We start from the raw sequence: 21,269 nt of genomic DNA, 5'->3' as shown, positions 1-21,269 counted from the left end.
ACAGCCAATTTACTAGACTACATCAGATCTGCTCTGACAAAACTGATTTTGAGGCGAAGGCCAGACTTCTTCACAGAGATTTTAGCTCTAGAGGATATCCCAACAGCTGGCTTGATGCATCATTAGACAAAGTATGTGCCTCTGATACACCTTTGGCCAAATCTCAGTGCAAAAATGAGAACCGCTGAGCAGTGACATCAGGGACATTGTTAATTCGCATTGGCACATTATTCAAAGTGATGACCAGCTGAATGAGCTCTTTCAGAATTTGCCTCTCTGCCTTTTGAGCCTGAAAACATGTCTTGGGAAAACTCATCTGGTGATCCAAAAACAAAGGGAAACCATCAAGTGAGACATCAGCGAAGGTATGGGTACAGCAAAACAGAACATTTAAGAGTTTTGTTTACACCATACCTGGAGTTTCTGAGTCACTCTCATGCTCTCTCAGTACTGTTGTACTGTTGTGTTCTTGTGTCTTCCGGTTGTCTATTTTTTAGAATATATACAGTATATATGTTTAGCAAATTCAGTTTTTTTAAGTTGTTTAGAAATCAATGGTAGCCAATTCTACTTACTGTACATTCTGGAGGAATTGGGAGGGCTGGGGTTGGGACTGACTCTATTCTTTTCTTTTTTGGGGGGGGGGGGGGGCACATTTCATCTGCAAATTCGGGACAAAAATATCTTGTTAACATCAACAACAGCAGACCTGATAGTGGATCTTCAAGGATGATTTTGAGATGGTTAAGGCGGAGCGGTCGCGGCACTAGGGAAGGGGCAGCACTGGAGACTTACTATTGAGGACTGTCTGGTAGCGAGTCGGCCTTTTAGTGTTCCTTTTTTTGTTGTTTATCTCTACCTCGCTTTCCAGGTTCGAAGTGAAAGTCGCCGCTTTCACCTTCTCGGCTGCCGTGCTGTATTAATCTTAAGGGACAAAATTAGGGAAATCTTTCATGCAATTCGGTAATACACTATATAATATAAGTACAACCTGTTTTGCCTCCATATAACCAGTGGGGTATACTATGAATCTCGCTGAATTGTTGTAATATATATATTTTTCTTTACCTGTCCTCGGCCATAATTTTTTTATAGGGAATTTACTCCATCTGTTTTTGTCTGGCAGGACTGCTTTTTTTACCTTTCTGGTTACTTCATTGTTGGTCCAGTATGAAAATATTCCCTGTAAAGTTACCAAAGTAAACATGTATTGCAGAAAACACATAAGTGTTATCTAGGCATTGGCATTAAAAGTACCTTTTTTTCCCCTTACAACCCAGTTGCTGGGGACAGCAGCCATTGCGTCGTCTTCAAACTCCACGACTGCATATTTTTTATCAGCCATATCTGCAAAGGACAGGAAGGTAAGATAAGCATGGTAAAGCAGTGAATGTTACATTGTTTAGCACGCATGTTGTTGTACTGTATGTTTTGTTCAGTCGAACGCCCACTCACCAGGTCATGGTACAGGCCAATGAGTGGGGTGTTATGATGGGACAGACAAGTTCAAATTATGTAATTGCAATTTGCGGTGATGGTAGCTGGGGGTTGGAGGGGGTGGGGGTTACTTCATTAAAATAAGTGAATTTGTTTATGATCCACTCATTGACAGTTACAGCTGTTGTGTGTTGTAGGTTGCATAGAGGACTTCCATGAAGACAGTCTCATTCCTGTTCTCCACCATTATCGCTCTCTTGGTGCAACTGGCTTCATGGTACAGGCCAATGAGTGGGGTGTTAGTATGAAGAGACAAGACAGAAAAGTAAAAATTGTAAAAATGTCATTGCAATTGGTGGTGATGGTAGCTGGGGTTGGAGGGGGTGGGGAGTTACAGCTGTTGTGTGTTGTTGTTTAAGTTGTATGGAGGACTCCCATGAAGACAGTCTCATTCCTGTTCTCCACCATTATCGCTCTCTTGGTGAAACTGGCTTCTGGAACCATCCTTATTGAATAGCGTTTCGGGTGGACCTTGAAACACCCAATAACGCGAGAGTCACAAGGATTCAAAAACAAGGGAAGAGGTGATTCATATTCCCACCGTAGCAATGGACTCCCAGAATCGTCTGTGTTGTCTGTGTCTTCGATGACCTCGTAGCATTTACCATCGCAAACGAAGCTGTTGCACAACCTGCACTTGTGGCTTTTTTCCCGATCTCACGAGCTGTTTTGGTCTTTGCATGTAGTTCTCGAATACAAATGCACTGCAAGCATCCAGGCACCCAAATCTTAGTGCTTCTGCGACATGCACAAGAGAGTGGACATTGTACACCATGAAATGCTTCCCATAAAGGTCCTTGGCTTTATTGACAAAATGAGCCATCAGCTCCTCAGCTTACCTGTTGTGCTGCTGTTGGTGTGGGCTTAGAAGTAGACTCAGGGCTATGCTGAACTGCATGAAGTGATTGTATATCTCGTCCTTCAGTATTCCCTTCAGCACCACCTTTCCCGTATAGACTGCAAATTGTCGTAGCTCTGTGGCTTTCCACCTGTCGATGTCCTTTCTGGCAAAGCAACTTGGCATTGACTTCCTTAATGACAATAACCTCTCGCTGACTTGGTTTACTTGACTAGCTGACATGCGTGTCCTCTGTGGTCCCTTTATCCAAACTTGAAGGAGTTTTTTCATGACTCCCAAGCAGACTTGGTGCATGTACTCGATTGGAAACTGCTCAACTATGTCTACTGGGAGCCTCATTAGTGGTGTTGGTGGCATGTCCTCGTTCCGTTGGCGGTCTTCCATCCAACGACGGAACTTGTCATCAGTTCTTAGGCTTAGTTTGTACACTTCTGGAAATGTCATCCCTAAAGGGTATGTGTTTGCTGGGTAGCCTAATATGTTCATATTGTCCTACAAACATAAAAACAGTGCAACAATCTGATGTTAAGGCGAGACATGGCAGGTGAAAACATCGATTTTTTTGAGCACCAGTCAATTTCGAGATTTTGTGCTAGTTTGCTAGCATGTATTCTACCACCCTACTACAACAAAGTCCGATTTGCACATGTGACATTTTGTCTACTTGCGCCTTTTACCAAAAGTGATCCTAACGCCGCCTTCACACTTGCACCGGCGATACGGCTGCGAAACGACCGGAAGTCATTCATTTCCTATGGAGATTCGCAGACTGCATGCGAATGGGTCCGAACAGTGCGGTACGAAAATCCGTTGGTCCGTTGGTCATCCCGCATGCGTTAAATTTTTTTAACTCGTACGACAGCAACGGACGGTGCCTATCCGATGGAAGTTACCGTTGCTATGGCACTGATAAACAAATTGAATATCTATCTTTTATAATATCATATTACATGCTTTTAAACGATAAAGTTTATAACAAAAGTCATCGTAAAGGAACGTGTATGATCCTTAATGGTGCACAAGCCCATCTTGTGAAAAATAAAATGAATGGTTGGTGTAAAATAAATAATTATTTCCAAACGAAGTTTGTCATGTCACTGTCTTACATGCTTTCGTAACATTATTAGGGCAGTTAGACAATTAGTTTAAAAATAAAATAGCAGTATTGTACATTTTACTCCCAAACTCGAAAAGATTCCGACACTTCCAACGGTCGAGTCCGACGGGAGAGCACTGCGTATTGCGGAGTGCAAGTGTGAAGGCAGCGTAATCGTGTGTGACACCGTTGGAAAGCCCTGTTTCTCCTACATGACGCTATGCGATTCAAATATGGGCATTTCCTTTGTATTAGCAACCAATTGCGAAAGTTCAAAGACGAGTCTGACGCCGCCTTCACACTTGCACTCCGCAATACGCAGTGCTCTTCCGTCGGACGTCGGACTCTAAACAGCCAATAGAGATCGCTAAGACATGTGACCAAAGTCATCAAAACACAAAGAATTATGGGTAGGTTTGGCTCGCCTGATGCCAGCCCATGTAAACTAGTGTTCTGGGTCTATGATCTGGCATGATAATAATGAAAACTAAGCGTGAAAAAATTGTGTGAAAAACAGAACATAATCTCGCGCTTCCTTAGTGCTGCTATCCAAGCCATTCCTCGCCTTTTTGTCACCTCTGAAACATGACGTATACTATTATTTTTCCACGCTGGAAAACTATAAAAGATAAGCTTCATGTTACTCTCAGGGTTCGTACGGGTGCTTGAAATCCATGAAAATGCTTGGATTTTAATGTGGTGTTTTCAAGGTTTGAAAAATGCTTGGATTTGGGGTAAAGTGCTTGTGAATGCTTGAAAGTGCTAGGCCTACATATTTCTCGGCAGTCTGACTCAATAGACCAATTATTAAATGAAGGGAAATAAAATTAATTTGCCGTCTATTAGGGCGCGCGCTGACAATGACGACGGGTTTGGTGCTTCTCATTCATCACTCCGCAAACATGTCCGTTCGCTAGTCTTCTTCATTGAAAGTGAAAGCAGACGTGTGTTGATGAATGTTTGATGCAAGTTCGATGTGTGTGGTGAACTATTTGTTTCTTAGCAGAAGCCATGAAACGGTAAAGGTCAAATTATTTATTTAAAGATACATCATTTATGAAGTTGTTTTGGCTTTGCCACGCGTTCGCGTCCAGTTTGACGTGTCTGGATTTTCCGATAATGACAGCAGCAATCTCGTGATGCTGTATTGACTTTTAATTTATGCGCGTGTAAGTCTAAGCTATTGTGCTTGAAGTTAGCTGTGACCGACTAGCCTACTGGTTTTCATCGTTTTAACCACAAAGCCTGTCGACTTTAGGTCTACTAAATTGTTTAGTTAACACCTTGTCATTTCGCGTTTGTCCAGCCGTTCACCTCCGTGCGCCCCATGTCATTCAAAACATATTTCGGGATAGCCATCTCACTATGAGAAAACGTATGACAACAGTGCTAAGATATTAACACGTTGGCATGCTTGGTAAACACCAGTCTTGCACATAATATTGAGCTGATTTTTTTAGTGGAAATGGCTTACTGTCGCATTGTGCTGATAGATGAAAAAAGTCGCCTATTTAAAGGCACAGTCTGAATTTTAATCATAGCTCTCCATTTAGTGTATGCACTTGAACAACTAGTGATGAAGCATATAACAGTAGGGCCTGCCATTTATTTTAGGAGGAGGAGGGGTGTAGGACATGATACTTTGGAAGGAGAGGGAGTGGTGCAATTTGATTTTCTTTGGAGCAACCTCTTCAAACAGCATCAATATCAATAGGCCTATGGTTCACTATCAGGACTAGAGGACTGTAAGGGGGCAGGCTATATGTGATCAAGTAGGCCTATATTAAAACATGTAGTCAAAATTATAACTTTATGTTGATTTAAGTTGAAACAAAACATGTTATGAACTGAGAAAATCCATGGTCCTACATCATTGTTGGCAAAATGATCATTGCCTACATATTTCAGCCATATCTGGTTTAGTCTTGAGTAGGCCTAGGCTACTTTGCTATAAATGAGTTATAGACTTATATATAGACTATATTGTGGTATGTTATAATGTTTGAAATATATGTATCACAGTTTATCAATAGTTATCATAAAAGTCATCAGATGTCATCATTTAAGGGGGTATTTTTCAAAAAAGGGGGTGCTGGGTATATTTTCCTCTTTTTTTGTCCTATGATATATGAAATATGGTGTGAATCAATCCATGCTGTTCAACATTATCGAGTGCTGTCAGAAAAAAGAACAAGGACATTTGATATGACTTAGACCAAATAGAGCAGCAGCAAACACTAATGAAATGGTTCCATTTTCTATGCCACATTCAGTTAACCTAATGATAGCTGCTGGTTCTTTGTCCTACAATGACCTCAAACAACAGGACTTTGGATTTGTTCACACTCGATTTCGGTACTGGAAAACTGGTCTTGAAAGTCCTTAAAAAGTGCTTGAATTTGGCCATGAAAAAGGTGTACGAACCCTGTACTCTATTGAATTTTATAACACAGCAAGTAAACGGCATTCCGACAACTGCACTTCGTTGTTCCCGCACGTCAGTAAAACAACTTAGTTTTGGGCCACCTATTCCCAAAATGCTTTGCGTTTTACGTCACGTTCTCAATCTCTATTGCTAAACAGTGTGGACAGTCAGCCCTAAAAATCGGATATGAGGAATCCGTTTTGAATCAGATTCTCTGCAGTCTGAACGCAACCAAATGTAAACAAGAAAAAATATGCAAGGAACAGCAAGTTTCTTGAAATATAATAAAAATTACAGTGAAGAGGGAGCTGGAGCACAGTGATCACTTGCAGTCTTGTCCTACCAAGAAGCACCTGACTGCAGTTTCCTAAGGATGAAGGTGTAATGCTCTACCGTAAACAAACTTACCTTTGCAGACTAAACAGGACAACAACACCTTTATCTCCTCAGCTTGCTGTGAAGAGATTACTAGACATGTCGTAGCATTGCTGAGTTGGACCAGGCTCCTTAATGAGGCAGAAACCCCACCAACTTCCTATGCAGCTGAAAGCGCATCTTCAATTTTTCTAGAAATCTCTTGAAGACTGCCACCTACATCTCCATGGCTATTAAGACAAAGAACTGGTTAAAACCACATACTACATGCATGACAGGCTCTTCCTAAATGTCCGTTTAAACACGGAGCCTTTTGTGCACATAGTTATGGAGATAGATTTGTTTCAATATTATTTGTATACACATGCACCATGATCCACATGAATGATATTATTTGCAAGCGCAAAGACAACATTTGTGACTTGTAAATCGGGATTTGCTCAAAGGTGTATTGATTTGTTCAAATGTTTGGAAACTTGCAAGTTAAATCATACCAAATTTGCAAACATATCTCACGTTTTGCATGCGCATCTGTTTGGAAATGTCACTTGCGACTCCTACGTTCCTTATTGTGTGAAGTGTTGAATCTGCATTTGCAGATCACTCAACACGCGCATGAATCCCTGCTTCCGCTGAATGAATGTTGAGGAAAAATGAAGAAAATGAGGAAAAACGAGGAAAAGCGTCCATGGAGCTCCTGACTGTGCTCAATCTTCTTCTTCTTCTTCAAATTGCGGTTCGGGTATATTTGTACATAGTGGCCAAAAAGAGCGTTGCACCGCCACCTACTGGGGTGGGGGGGAGGTGGGTAGCTCTTGCGAATCCAGCCCTTTGCGGATACGAATCGGGTTGGAAAAAGGGGAACGAATGTCTCAAAATTACGTAAGCGGAAGCAGGGATTCATGCGCGTGTTGAGTGATCTGCAAATGCAGATTCAACACTTCACACAAGGAATGTAGGAGTCGCAAGTGACATTTCCAAACAGATGCGCATGCAAAACGTGAGATATGTTTACAAATTTGGTATGATTTAACTTGCAAGTTTCCAAACATTTGAACAAATCAATACACCTTTGAGCAAATCCCGATTTACAAGTCACAAATGTTGTCTTTGCGCTTGCAAATTTTGTCTTTGCGCTTGCAAATAATATCATTTGTGTGGATCATAGTGCATGTGTATACAAATAATATTGAAACAAATCTATCTCCATACATAGTCTATTAGTCCAGGGCCCGTATTCACAAAGAATTTTAGGGCTAAAAGTAGCTCCTAACTGGCGAATTTAGGGAGGAACTCCTAAAAATAATGGGCGTGTCACTCCTAACTTTATGAATCCTAATTTTTTTCACTAAAAGTTATTCACAAAGCATTCTAAGCCTAAAAGTAGCTCCTAAGTCTAGGACAGCGTAAAAGAACTCGAGAGGACTTCTAACTCACTAAGACCTATTCACAACCCGCTTTTAGTGGCATTTCACGTCGCGATGTTCTGAAATGACCGTGCAGTGCAGGAGCTCGCTGTCATGCAAGGGAATAAATGTGCATTGCAACTAAGGATGCAAATGCAATAATGCCACCGACAACCAAAACCACCATTGCATGTAAACTAAATGTAACGTCTTATTGTGCCTAATTAAATTAAATCGCTTCTCCTCTTTGCAAATATAGGCTACGTGTTTTCATACAGATGAATTTAAAACATGTTGCAAATATACTGCTCCAGTCCATAGTGTTTCATTAAGCCTAGGCTTGCTTTACTCTTTATTCATTAAGGCTATGCCTATTTATTCATCATCTTCCATCCTTCACAGCCCGACATAGCGCACGCATTCTCACCAGCTAAGACCTAACACCTGTCACTCAACTCGTCATTGTAGGGGAGGTTTGCCATCATTCCCGCGTTATAATCACGAGCCAATCAAGGTGGTCACTTTCATCAAGCTCGTGCATGAGTAATGACGTCAACCATAGCAACGAAGACTCACTTTTAGTTTAGGAGTGGGCGTTTCTCCTTACTAAAAGTAGGTCTGAAAGGCTTTGTGAATAACTTTTATGGGAAAACTCCTAACTAAAATCTTCTAGCGCGATTTAGGAGTACTCTTAGTGGTAAGATAAAATGCTTTGTGAATACGGGCCCAGATGATGTGAAACTTGTGCTTTTATTATAAAAAAAAAGTTAACATGAGACTTGGTACACTTGTACAGTTTGGGGCTCTGAGAAATGGAGCCATCGCAAAAGCGCCAGTGTTATAGTATCTGGTGCACTTTGTGGGCATGATGCCTTTGCTCTTTTGTAATCATATAAACTATGCACATTTTCATGTAGAAAGAAAGGATTATGTCTGATTTCACAAGGGGGGCTAATCATTTTGGCCTCAACCATGTTTGATTGGTCAAGAAGGTACACAGACCTATTTACGTATTATATACGTATTATAAACGTATTTTCATAACCGATCTTGAATTAATATCTTATATACCCCCTGAGAGAAAAGATAGACTCTGATCTGTTGTATGTGTTGTTTAGCCTTACCCTTGTCGAGGGAGTTTGCAGGTATGGTGGCCTGTTCAGGTTATACTGATGGGCAGCCAGCCTCTCCTGAACGTACAGGGTGAGGTAGAACTCCCGTCCACAATTGACCCTCACTTGATCCCACATGCCATATGAAATGACAGCAGGTCTGAGGAAAATAGATAAACAAAACTTACAGATTTAAAACTAACATATTAAACTTATAACACAAACATAATAATCTTCAAAAATATCATCACATTTAATGCATTGCTAAATGCACTTCACTGTCCAGAATTAATACTATTGCTTAGAAATTATGACTGAGGAAATGTAAGTGTTTGTCTATTTGTGTGTGTGTGTATTTGTTCACCTGTACACTTCCTCATAAATTTTGATGTTATTTTTCACGGGCATAGTGCAGTGTCCCACTACCTTCTTACTATACCCATCAATGGCCATCACATGGGTCACTCCAAACATGACCAGCTTCTCATTCTGGTCCATGTGAAGCTTATGACCCATATACTCCGCATGGTACGGTACAGGGTTAAGGTTTCTGGATCCCTAGAGAAGGGAAGTTATAAAGTTATAAATCTCAGTGACATTGCAATGAATAACAACTGAACAACAATTGTCAAGCAGCCGGGCTATACACTAATCCAGCGCGAACTTTATGGGCGCTGCCATCTTGAATATCGCCATTACTGCGTGCCTGCGAGTGTGACGAGTGACACTTGTCTGTGCTTTTCAATGAAAGCATCCTGTCAGAGAATGTCTAACAAGAGGACTGCTAATGAATGAAAATGTCAGGTGAAAGGGAACATTGGATCAATGATGTCAGACTGTACCAAAACTTACCAATGAAGGTAATTTATTAACACCATAAGGTATTAAGACGTGTATTAATGACAGCTAACTTCTGCAACAGCCGCCTATGGAACCAACGGGCTAATTTCTTAGCAGCCAGGCACGCAGTAATGGCGGTTTTGTGTTACTTCCGTGTTTCGCTGGATTAGTGTATTCTGAAATGCACAAAGCCTATATGACTCACTGCTTGTCGTGCTGCGTGATATGGCTGGTGGATCTTTTGCAACACTGGCCCTCAGAAGCTTTGACCCCTTTCGTTGCAAGGTATCCAGTCATCATCTTCCTGCCGAAAGATGGCCCATTCTGTAAAGGAAGGACATGTAAGTTTACTGGAAGAAGGCTGTTAAGAGTGGGTCAGCTCGATCTTACGTTTCCTTCTTAGTGAAAGACTTTCTTAAGCTGAGAGCGACTCTGGGAAACACGTTCTTCTTTCACAGTGTTAAAGGAATAAAGCGCCATTCACACATGCTACATATTGGGTTTTTTTCCCCAGCACAGTCTATAGGCTAGGCTATCCAGATCTGTCACAATGCAATGTATTAATATTTGCATTGATTCGATTATGATTTTTATATAATACAAATTTAAAAAGCGTATACAAATTCTTACATTTGATAGGCCTATCTCGCACAGCAAGCTGACATTGAGTTGAATTGGATACCATACAAGAGTTTGCTAGGATCTCAAAACCAGATTATGAACATGCTTATTTAAGGCCCATATATTATTTATTTTTTGATGCGCACTATAAGCGTCCGTCTCTCACGGGTGGAGTTTTGAACATTGCAAGGTAGGCCTATTTATGGTCAAATCTTCATCTTCTAGGCTAATCAAAAAACATCAGTAGGTCTAGGCTATAACCTCGAGACAAGGCAGATGGGATGCCAAACTGAATTGAAGATCTAAGTAGGAAAAAAAAGTCCAAGCTATTTTAAATTAGAATAAAAACGCCGTGTAGGCCTATCATTCATAGGTTTTATTGTTAGGTCTAGCAAATACTATATGTACAACTGGCTGAAGTAAGTTATTATTGTTTGGGAAAATATCCTTTGGACATAGGCTAGGCTTCATCAAGAACCTTGATCGGTGAGGGGCAGCCTAACCAGCAGCGTATAGGCTATCTTAATTTGCTGCGCAAACAGCGCGCTGGTTGCGTTTTGACGGGTACAATGTGACTTAGGCCTACTTTTTAGATTTTTACTTTTTATAGACGTAGTGACGAGGTGACTGCAATGACATGAAAATTAATATGAAAATGTGTCTACACTTGACAGGATAAGCCTACCTCTTCAATACCTTTCGCAACCTCACATTCGAGGCGGCTGTCGGGACAAAAGTCCCTCATAAGCCCGCACCACCGTTGGACATTTCTCTCAGAAAACCCAAAAGACGACACCAGCTTTGATGACACTTCCACACAGGACAGTCCAGACGTGATATTAATTCGGAACAAACTGAACTTCAAACTTCAACTTCAAACTGTTGGCATCTTCCGGGTCAAATATAAAGATATTAATTCAAGATCGGTTATGAAAATACGACCCAGGTTATCCTATTTCCTTTTTCCAATTATACACACATCAAACAAAATCAGAAAACGACTCGTTCTCCGATTTTCATTTTGAAACAAGAAATCGGAGAACAAAACCGAGTCATTTCTCGTTTTCGTTTTCTGATTTCAAAACGAAAATCGGAGAACGAGTCGTTTTCCGATTTTTGATTTCCCATCTCAAAACGGAAATCGAATGGCGGCAACGTACACGGACCCTGATAGCGCCCAATACTATTGCCCTCTTGTGACTAAAATAAGAATAGCATATTTTCGTAAATTGGCCCAGGCTTACTGTGCTTAATAAATAATAATGTAGTGAACTTGTTGGTTTTCTTATGTAGCCTATGAAGCTCATGTGAAGTTAGTGAACAAAGGAATTTAATGGGAATGTGTCCACTATATCCAATTACATTAACAGATCAAGGGTCAGCCTCAGTGCCAGAGCCAGTTAGCCAGGGCTCCTCTACATTAATCCCCCCAAGGACCAGACCTGGTAAGTCAGGTGATTGTCATAACAAAAATAATATTTAGTACTAATGAGTATGTAGGTAAATAAGTGGCTGCATTCGGTTCTTGCAGGAAAGAGGAAGTGGTCAGCAGCTTCGGCCTCCACACAGGAGCTGATTGCCTTTTACCGTGAGGCAGACAGCCAAATGTAAGAGAGAGAGGCTGCACTACGTCGCGAAGAGCAGGACAGGGAGGATAGGAGGAGGGAGAGAGAGCTCAATATGAGAAAGGAGGAAAACTCGGCTATAGTGTGTCAGTGCTGGCACAGCTGGTCAATGTTTTGAGAGAGAAATGAATTAGAGTACATTCGAAAGTAGAATTAAAAATATTATTATTGGCCCCGGCAGTGGCGCAACTGGCTGGGGCACCTGCACCGTACGCTGGCGACCCGGTTTCGATTCCCGCCTCGTGGTCCTTTCCAGATCCCACCCCGACTCTCTCCCACTCACTTCCTGTCATTCTCTCTACTGTCCTGTCCAAATAAAGGAATAAAAAGCCCAAAAAATAATCTTTGAAAAAAAAAAATATTATTATTACTGTAATTAATTAAAATGAAATGAGTGAATTCTGGTGGAGTTGTTATTATTGAGATTTTATGTGCTGAATTAAAGCAGCTCTGACGTCCTGTCCCAGCATAACAGCTCTGTCGTCATCCAGCATGGGTGCGGTAAATGACTGTGGTTCTGACACAGTCCAATCGGGGTCAAACACTTCACTGTGCCTTTCACAGAGGGTCCTGGCCACAATTTGTACATACTTGTAGACATAGACCTAAAAGAAAGCTTGTAGACTATGACAACACAGTAGAAAAATGAGAAAAGGTCATGACTGTTACTCTATCCGAGTCACTGCCCTTGTCACTGTAGCAGAGACGGTTTATAAAGCGAGACAAGTCATATGAGGGTCAATTCCGGTTACCCTGTGACGTAGTGCCACTCCCATTTAGGAGGCAAACGGGAGAAATAAACCTTATCTCGGATTATGACCATTCCCTTAGCCCTACATTCAGCAATGCAAGTAACGAACCCATATTCTACAAGGTCTTTCTAACCTTCCCACATTGAAATCGTATTTTCCAGCGTGATAAATACATAGAAAAATAACTTTGTTCACGACCTGTTCCTCCTGACCTGACCTGTCTCCGCTAATTGCGCAGGCCACCTGTTATCAACGGCAGACTGCTTCTGCTGCTTCTACACTGGTCTAAACCGATTACTCGTCACTGATCACGCCCAGATAGGAGGCGGAAGTGGGCACCATTTCATTCCATTGAAAACCCCCTTTATGATTCATGATCAAGGCAACTTGCAAACGTACCATAGGCGCAGTGATATCGTACGCAGCATCTGAAAATAGTCCCCATAGACAACAAGCAGTAGTAGTGCCAGTAGTTTGCAAGTTGGCTTGATTATTACGCCAGATGAGAGTGTAGTTCCATGTCAAATCAGCCTAGAAAAACGCCAGGTTTCATTTTCAGTTGGTCTTATTGCACTTTCTAACTTGAGAGGGGACACGTTTTAAATGGGAAAATTACCAGAAATCTTAGTCACTTTTAAACATGAAGCTAGCAGGCGAGAAGCTAATGGTCTAATCCGATTCAATGATCTATGCTAGGCTGAAGCTAAAAGTTGTCTCGTTAAGTTAGTTAGAAAGTTTCGACACCTGTCTGGCCACAGCGTGGGATCTACTGTAGGCTACTGTAGGTTAACAGGATGGATCATAGAGGCAGATTCGCATGGATAATAACGCTCTTCTGCGAAGTTAGCATGTATAACAAGCAACTGTGATACAAAAAAATGGATATTGAGAAGGATGTGCAGAGAGGAACGGTTCCTGTCGGTCGGATGAGAGGTCAGTTTATGTGTCATTTGCTGCGTTTACATGAGAGCTTTAATTCCGAATAAAACCAAGTTAAATCGGAATAAAAGTTAATTCCGCTTTAAAAGAGACCATGTAAACGCTTATTCCGCTTGAAAATGATTATTCTGAATTAAACTTAATTCCGATTTAAGTGGTTGGTTTATTCCGATGTTAAAGCGGAATTAACGCACTCCTTGATCATGTAAACCTTTATTCCGATTCAAAGTTTATTCCGTTTTTTTGGCACATCCTCATACAAGGAGGAAGACGCAGCGCATGCTCGTTTCTTGCTAATTCGGCTCCGTCTTCTTCCCCCCTTCTCCGGCACTGTTCTCCTCCTCAGCTAGCAAACGTGAAGCTTGACAATATTCTCGAGCTTCTGGTTAAATAGTAGGCCTATTATCAGAATTACTGCGAAAACCGTTTTCATTACGTTATTGCCCATGCTATAACCTTAACCCGAGATGACAAAAAAGCCGCTAGCCAGCTAAAGTTTGTTTTCTTCCGGTAGACCTTAATTAGGCTGCGTTCATGCGCCGCCTGTCCAATCGGAACCCTTCCCGACCCCCAGACGTTCAGCGGAATACAATAAAGCGGAATTAACCTATGCTCCATGTAAACGCCAATTCGGAATTATTATTTCCATGTAAACTCGAAGGAGAATATTTTAATTCCGATTTATTTCATTCTGAATAAACTAATTCGGAATTAAAAACATCATGTAAACGTGGCATGTGTAACGTTACTAACGTTAGCTGCAACAACTGGCCCTTGAGTTCCCCACCCCCCCCCTAGCAGCAGCTTGTGTGAAGTTTAAACAGGTCAATACTTTTTAGAAATAACAATGAGAAACAAACACCGTTATCACTCGTAAAATAATATATTGACGTTGTTGATAATTTCTGGTGAGCCACTAGACTGCAAGCTAGCAAATTTAGTTAGCTCACTGTAGCTAACGTTAGCGTACCGTACCATTTGCCAGAGTCTGCGCATTTTCAGCATCTTTTTGAAGCGCACTTCAGATGCCATACGCCGTCTCCTTATCCTCAAGTCATTTGCCTCGTCTTGGTCTCGACGAGATATGCTAATATATTGAAGCAACAAAATAATAAGAGAAGTATCTCATTTGGCTCCATTCCAACTGTCAGTTATCATCAACTATGCCTCCAGTCAACTATATGAAACCCCCACATACCTAGCAACCAACATAGCAACCATTAAAATTAAGAATTTATGACAGTTTCCATAGCAACATGAATATACCAGAGAGGGCCCAATGTTCGACCATTTCCGCGTTCTATTATTGCAAGGGGGTTGGGAGGGAATCCCCCTTTATGCAGACCAGAGTACGCCCTCACTGCATTAATGTCAATGGGAGACTTGTGGAATGTTATCAATAAATTGGTTATTATGGTGTTCTGGATTTGTTGACGGTATTTTGGAATATTTTGTCATAATCTGTAAGTTTTTCCGATCATTTCAAGCCTAATTGTAATTTTTAGTGAATGGGTTTGTTAAGAAAACAACTTATAAGTTATTATAATATCAGACCATGCTGCTACTGGTTACTGTCTGGTTGCTAGCTAGCTAGCTAGCCACCTACCTAAGGTAACATTTTAAACGGAGCAGTGTCATTTCTTTGAAATGACAACTACCTGAATAACATTAGTGACATTAGTTAAAGTGGGTAGTTTATACTCAAGTGAACTTGCAACGGTGTATATACAGTTTAAGCAGAGTCTTTCAACTGTTAGTGACCTGGCAGTGCATAGCTGTATTGTCATGGTTACTGCCATTCACTTCCATTGAACTTCCATTCCTTGCGTCCGCTAGCTAGTTAGCTCGGTTGACAGACTAATTAAATGATTCATTCCGTGTCCTATAGAATGATTAATTGGTATCATGCATGATTTAAGACAGAAATACTGTAATCACAATTATGTTTGTATGTTGTTATTGCTTATTAAGAGCGAAAGTTTATTTAGTGACGTCGCACTTGTTTAGACCGGAACTGTTACGTTTTGCTCCCATAGTAACGTATTGCGTTGCAGTATCTTGATAGTAATGAAGGATCTTTGAATATACTGCAGTAACTTCTTTATTCCTGATAGTGGCCACCATGGATACCCTAGCAACAAATGTTTAAAAATAAAAGTCCTCACTAGCAAGTTAGCATAGTTAGCATTTTAAGCATAACTGCTTGAAATCATGAGTTAAGTTAGCTAATCAACCTGGTTAGCATTGTTACCATAGTTAGCATTTTTACCATAAATGTTAGAAATCATTAGCTAAGTAAACCAATCAACCTGGTTATCGTTGTTAGCATAGTTAACATTTAATATACCTTTAGAAATCATTAGTTAAGTTAGAACTGGAATGTTTAAGCTTTATTCAACTTTCGACCCAACCCTATTGGGCTTGCAGAAACTAAAATCCAATCTTAGATTTTTAATGACAATCAGGTGAAACAGACCAATTTAGCTGTCTAGCCCTATAGACCCCTTCACAACGGATAAACATTCGGAGTGGCGTGACGTCAGTGGCGGCAGAAAAGTTAGACGGCCATTGAAAAGCACTAGTAATGCGGCTAAAATTAGTCCGTAATTAACCTTTGATGAAATGGCTAACGATATAAAACAGTATGTACATACACTCAGTGTACGGGATTGGGAGGATTATTTGAAAAAACTTTGAAAAAACGTACGTTATCAGGTGGGATCATTCTGACAGATCCCCATTCTAAGTGAATGGAAAGAAGACGTAGCAAGATTGCCCTCCGTTGAATGGCCAGATATTTATAATTACGTTATTGAAAAACCGAGCGTATACAGTAAGGAGAAGTGGCGGGTGTATAGATCATTGGATATATAACTATGTCCCAAATGGTCATGTCTAAGATTTACAATACAATGACATATCGGAGGAGTTTAGCGTTGTCGCTGATGGCAGTTGATGGTTGTTTTGCCGCCAGCGAACGTAGTGACGTAGGCTCAGCAGGGGTCTATAGACCCCCATTGTTTGATCACTTGCTTGTGATCGCCCCTAGTGGAATTGCAACAGGAACTGCAGGTGCAATGCAGGTACAATGGAGTTAATAGCGAGTGGACTGGCTCTCCATAAATGGGCTCTGGTGGGCCCTTCCTCACCACTGGGTCCGCAGGGTGCTGCTCTGAGGTCACAGGAAGTGACTGTGTGACCTCAGCGAGTTCACTGCCTTCCTTCAGCACATGAGGCTCAGCTGATAGCAGCAGAGCTGGGTTCTGTGAAAGAGGAACCTTCCTCTCATCAGGGTCCACGTTCTCCTGAGGCCGCTGGATGTGTCTGTGGGATCTCTTTGTCCATCTCTGCCAAGAGCCCTGTCCACTTCCCCACAACATGGTGAAGCGACATGTTGAGGCGGTTCTCCAGATCTAACTACAGCAGCACCAAATGGCAGAACTGTGCAGCAGTCAAGTTACTTTAGAAATGCATTTGTTGTATTTTTGAACACACACACACACAGGGACGGGCATTGTTTCCAATTCATATTTAATGTATAAAATAATATTTATCAGTTGTTTTACATGGGCCTTAGCGAACTGTATAAAAGTCCTAAATTACAGAAAACACTGGACTGGGGTCATTTTGTTTGAGTAATTCAGCAACATCTTTAATGGCCAAAATACTTTATTTGATTTTCATGTAGTAGTTAGGGGAAGTAAGACCAATTATAATCCACATAATAATAACTAATAGTAATAATAAAATAACAATAATAGACAGAGATGTCATTGCGGTCATCCAGTCTTGCAACTGGAGGCAGGTGTTCATCCTCTGCAACATATCCTGTGCCATAATGTAAAGAGGACATGCATTAATTCAGCTGTGCTGTAGGGCTTCCTAATAGCTATTACTTTATAAATATAATATTGTAATGTTTCTGTTTTACTCTAGCCTGGGTTTCCCATACTGCCTTGCACGGTGATTTCTTTCACGCTGCTAAGGCAGTCTGGAAACTAACGCCCCCATGTTCGCCTGATGTTGGAGGCCAATCACAGAACAGGGGAGAAAGCAAGACCATGAAGAGCTATGCAGAGACGCATTTGATTGACATCCGTGGCGCCCAATGAACGGATCTGGGCATTTTTTCAAATACGAGAAAATGAACGTCTGGTTGCCAGACCACGTCTCATTTGAGAAGTGGGAGGCGTTAGCCAGGCTAGTTTTACTCTGTAGTTACAAAGTTATTCATTTGAGTTTCTGCTTGTTCGAGCAGCTTCATACCATGCACATCTCCCTCCTCTTTGTTTTCAATTTGCACTTCGTCCTCAAGTCATCATTGTCCAGTTCAGGAACAGTTGGACTGTTGGACTCGGTGCCTATCAAAATGCATTCATTCCACATACATATACAGTCATTTACTGAGTGTCTTACAAACGAACTAGTGTCTCAGCCCAAACATTAACCTAACCATCCTGAAATTCAAATGTGTTGATTCTGGTCCACTATTTCACTTACGTGTCTCTGTTTTGTCCTGGATGGCTGGTTTCCCATGCAGGACCATGTTCTGCCATCTCTGGCTGCAGGCCTTTTTGCCTGACAAGAGTACACAGCCAGTAGGAAAGATCAGACAGAGTTGCTGAATTACGCTAAAGCATTCCACGTGATCATATATTCTATTCTTACTCTTTCTCAAGTTCACTTACTCTTCTCCATGTTTTCCTGGTTGACTGGTGTCCATCCCAGAATCACGTCCTGCCATTTCGGGCTGCAGGCCTTTTTTCCCCTCAGGGAACTACTGAATTACACTACTTTTGTCTCTCATACTCTTCCTGTTCTTACTCAGGGGATTGGTCTCACCAGTCTTGTGGTCCTGGTTGGACTTTTCCTTTTCTACGTCCTCCATGTCACCCAGACAGTGGGGCCTCTGGGCTCTCAGCTGGACCTTCAGGAGTTTCCTTGAGTCCTGGAAAGCCTGCAGGGTGACGTCCATCTTCTCCTGGACTTTGCACCTCACCAGTTTGCTTTCTTCCCTCCTCGGCTTCCATCCAGCGGCCACAAGTTGCGCTCTTCCCCTTTCCTGGTTGGAGGTGTTGGATCCAGACTTGGGAACTTTTCTGTTCAGTCCCGTGTTCCACTTCTGGTCCATCTTCTCCATGGCCTGTATCTTGCTAATGCGCAAGTTCCTGCGGCATTGTTTTGTTCCTCTTTGTCTGACCATGCTCCTGATGCTGAGGGCATCCCTGAAGCATCCGCGGGACTCCATTTGAGGCCCTTTCTTATGTTTTCCTTTAATCTTAATTGAAAACCGTGAAGTAATTGTATAACAAAATAGGCAATAGCAGTAAGAATGCTTTCCTCAATGCTGTCTCTTCATCAGTCTAAAAACCGCTGCCAGATGTTTAGTGTACTTTTGGTACCAGCTAGCTATGGAGTCCTGGGCGGCTTGATGGTATGAAGCATCCAGATCTGATGGAGACCTTGCATAGACAAGTTCCTTGAATAGCTGCAACAGATGTTGGCGGTGGGTTTTTGGGACCCCATTATTAGTATCCCACAGCCATCTCCACATCGCTTGTAGTATGTGGAAGACACAGAGAATGGGGTGGGTTTGAGGGTATACGTCAAGAACAGCCTGACGCAATGCCTGGCAGTTGTCAGTCATCACAACCTGTGGGCCAAGGTCTCCTCTCCCAAAGAATGCGTCCTGCGGGAGAATGTCTTTCAGCAACTTAAGTCCTGCAGTGATGGTGTTCTGCGACTCGGAGGTTGTGATCACCACTCCCAGGGGCAGGCCACCAGCAGCCGAATGCGTCAGGAGAAGAAAAATCCTACTGTTTCTGCGGTCACAATTTCCAGAGGAGTCCACGAAGACAATCTCTGCACTGTGCCGAGCAAGAGCATGGACACGCCTCATGAGAGGACTGCAGATGGCAATGATGGTCTGATTGCCATCTAGTTTCATTTGCCCGCATGCCTCTCCATGTTGGTCATTGCAATCATCAATAGATGACTGGAGGCTGCAAAGCATGGCATCCCCAGATAGTTCACCATAGGCCTTTTTGAAAATGTTGTAATATAGTCTGTAATGGTAATAAAACACACAACTTACTAAATCTTGCCATAGTAATAATTATTTACAACATAATCACATAGTTGAGGTACACACATACAGTACTGTACATGAATATGCTGCTTGTGAATCCACTCAAATATGATACATTCTCATAAAGCTAGCCTGAAGCAGAAACTCAGATCAGGGCAGATGGAGCGATCCGCAGAAGCAAAGACATATAAGTCACCCTTCTCCTCCTGAAGGTCGTATTTCAAGGTGCTTAAAGCAGAAGAGGGAGAGTGGCCACTTTGAAAAAGAGTTTCAAGCACTGTATTGTCTCAGGTGCTACATCACGGTACCCATAGCCTCAGCACACATGAGCAGGTAATTATGCTGCTGAAGTTTTAGGTTGACGTAGAGACACAGTCCTTCATGTATATGTAAATCTGTAGATCTGACAACAAAACCATTATTATTACATTATCACATTTGCCTATTTAAGAACTGTCTTTTGGACAGAGAGTGACTTTCACAATACAGCAAGCCTGTGTTTTTGAAAAAAATATTTTAAAATCTACTTTAATTCTGTTCTGCGAAAAGCTTTGCCTCTTCAAAACTTTTTTCTAGGATGCATGACATGTGTTGGGTTGGCATCTTAGGACCACCTTCAAACATATTCAAATAAGTTTTGGCTCAACCTTGGCAAAAAAAAAAAAAATGTCTGCAACTATGAAATTACTTACAGTAGGCCTACTATGTATGTTCTTTGTTTGACGTTCCGCAGGATAGGTTTTGTTCACCCGCCATTGAGCACATTTACATGCACACTAATAAACCGATTACTAGCAATAAACGGGTAACTGTAAGTGTAAGGTGTATAGGCCTCTGATAACCAAAACCGAACGGGTTTACATGATTCAGTCAATTGTCGGGTTTTTCTTCAAGTTCGTGACGTAAAACTGTCATCAAAACGTAGGATCTGGCAGACGCGTTTATTCAAAGCGACGTAGAGTAGCCTACAAAAAAGTTGGCCAGATAATAGTAGCCTAATTAGGCTAGGCTAAACACCAATGTCAAATCATGCAATACTCTTAGCTAATGAAAATAAAGGACAATATCAAACAATAATGGCCATTCAATCAATCATAACAAAAGCAATAACAATTGTGAGGCTGTTAAAGGGATATTCCGCCATATTTAGAAATACGCTCATTTCCCACCTCCCCTCGAGCAAAACAATCGATAGGCTATTTACCTTGTTCCCGTTCATCCAGCCATTCTGTGAGTCTGGCGATAGGCCTACAACTTTTAGCTTCAGCCTAGCATGATCATTGAATCAGATTAGCTTCTTGCCTGCTAGATTCATGTTTAAAAGTGACTAAGATTTCTGGTAATTTTCAAGTTAGAAAGTGCAATAAGACCAACTGAAAATTAAACCTGGCGTTTTTCTGGGCTGATATGACATGGAACTACACTCTCATCTGGCGTAATAATCAAGGGAAGTTGCAAACGCAGTGATATCACGAACTACTTACTGCTTGTTGTCTATGGGGACTATTTTCAGATTTCACTGTGCCCATGATACGTTTGCATCTAAAAGTTGTATCGCCAGACTCACAGAATGGCTGGATGAACGGGAACAAGGTAAATATCGATTGTTTTGCTCGAGGGGACGTGGGAAATTA

Source organism: Sardina pilchardus, chromosome 6, assembly GCF_963854185.1.
Source record: "Sardina pilchardus chromosome 6, fSarPil1.1, whole genome shotgun sequence".
NCBI classification, from domain to species: domain Eukaryota; kingdom Metazoa; phylum Chordata; class Actinopteri; order Clupeiformes; family Clupeidae; genus Sardina; species Sardina pilchardus.
This window is presented reverse-complemented; position numbering follows the sequence as displayed.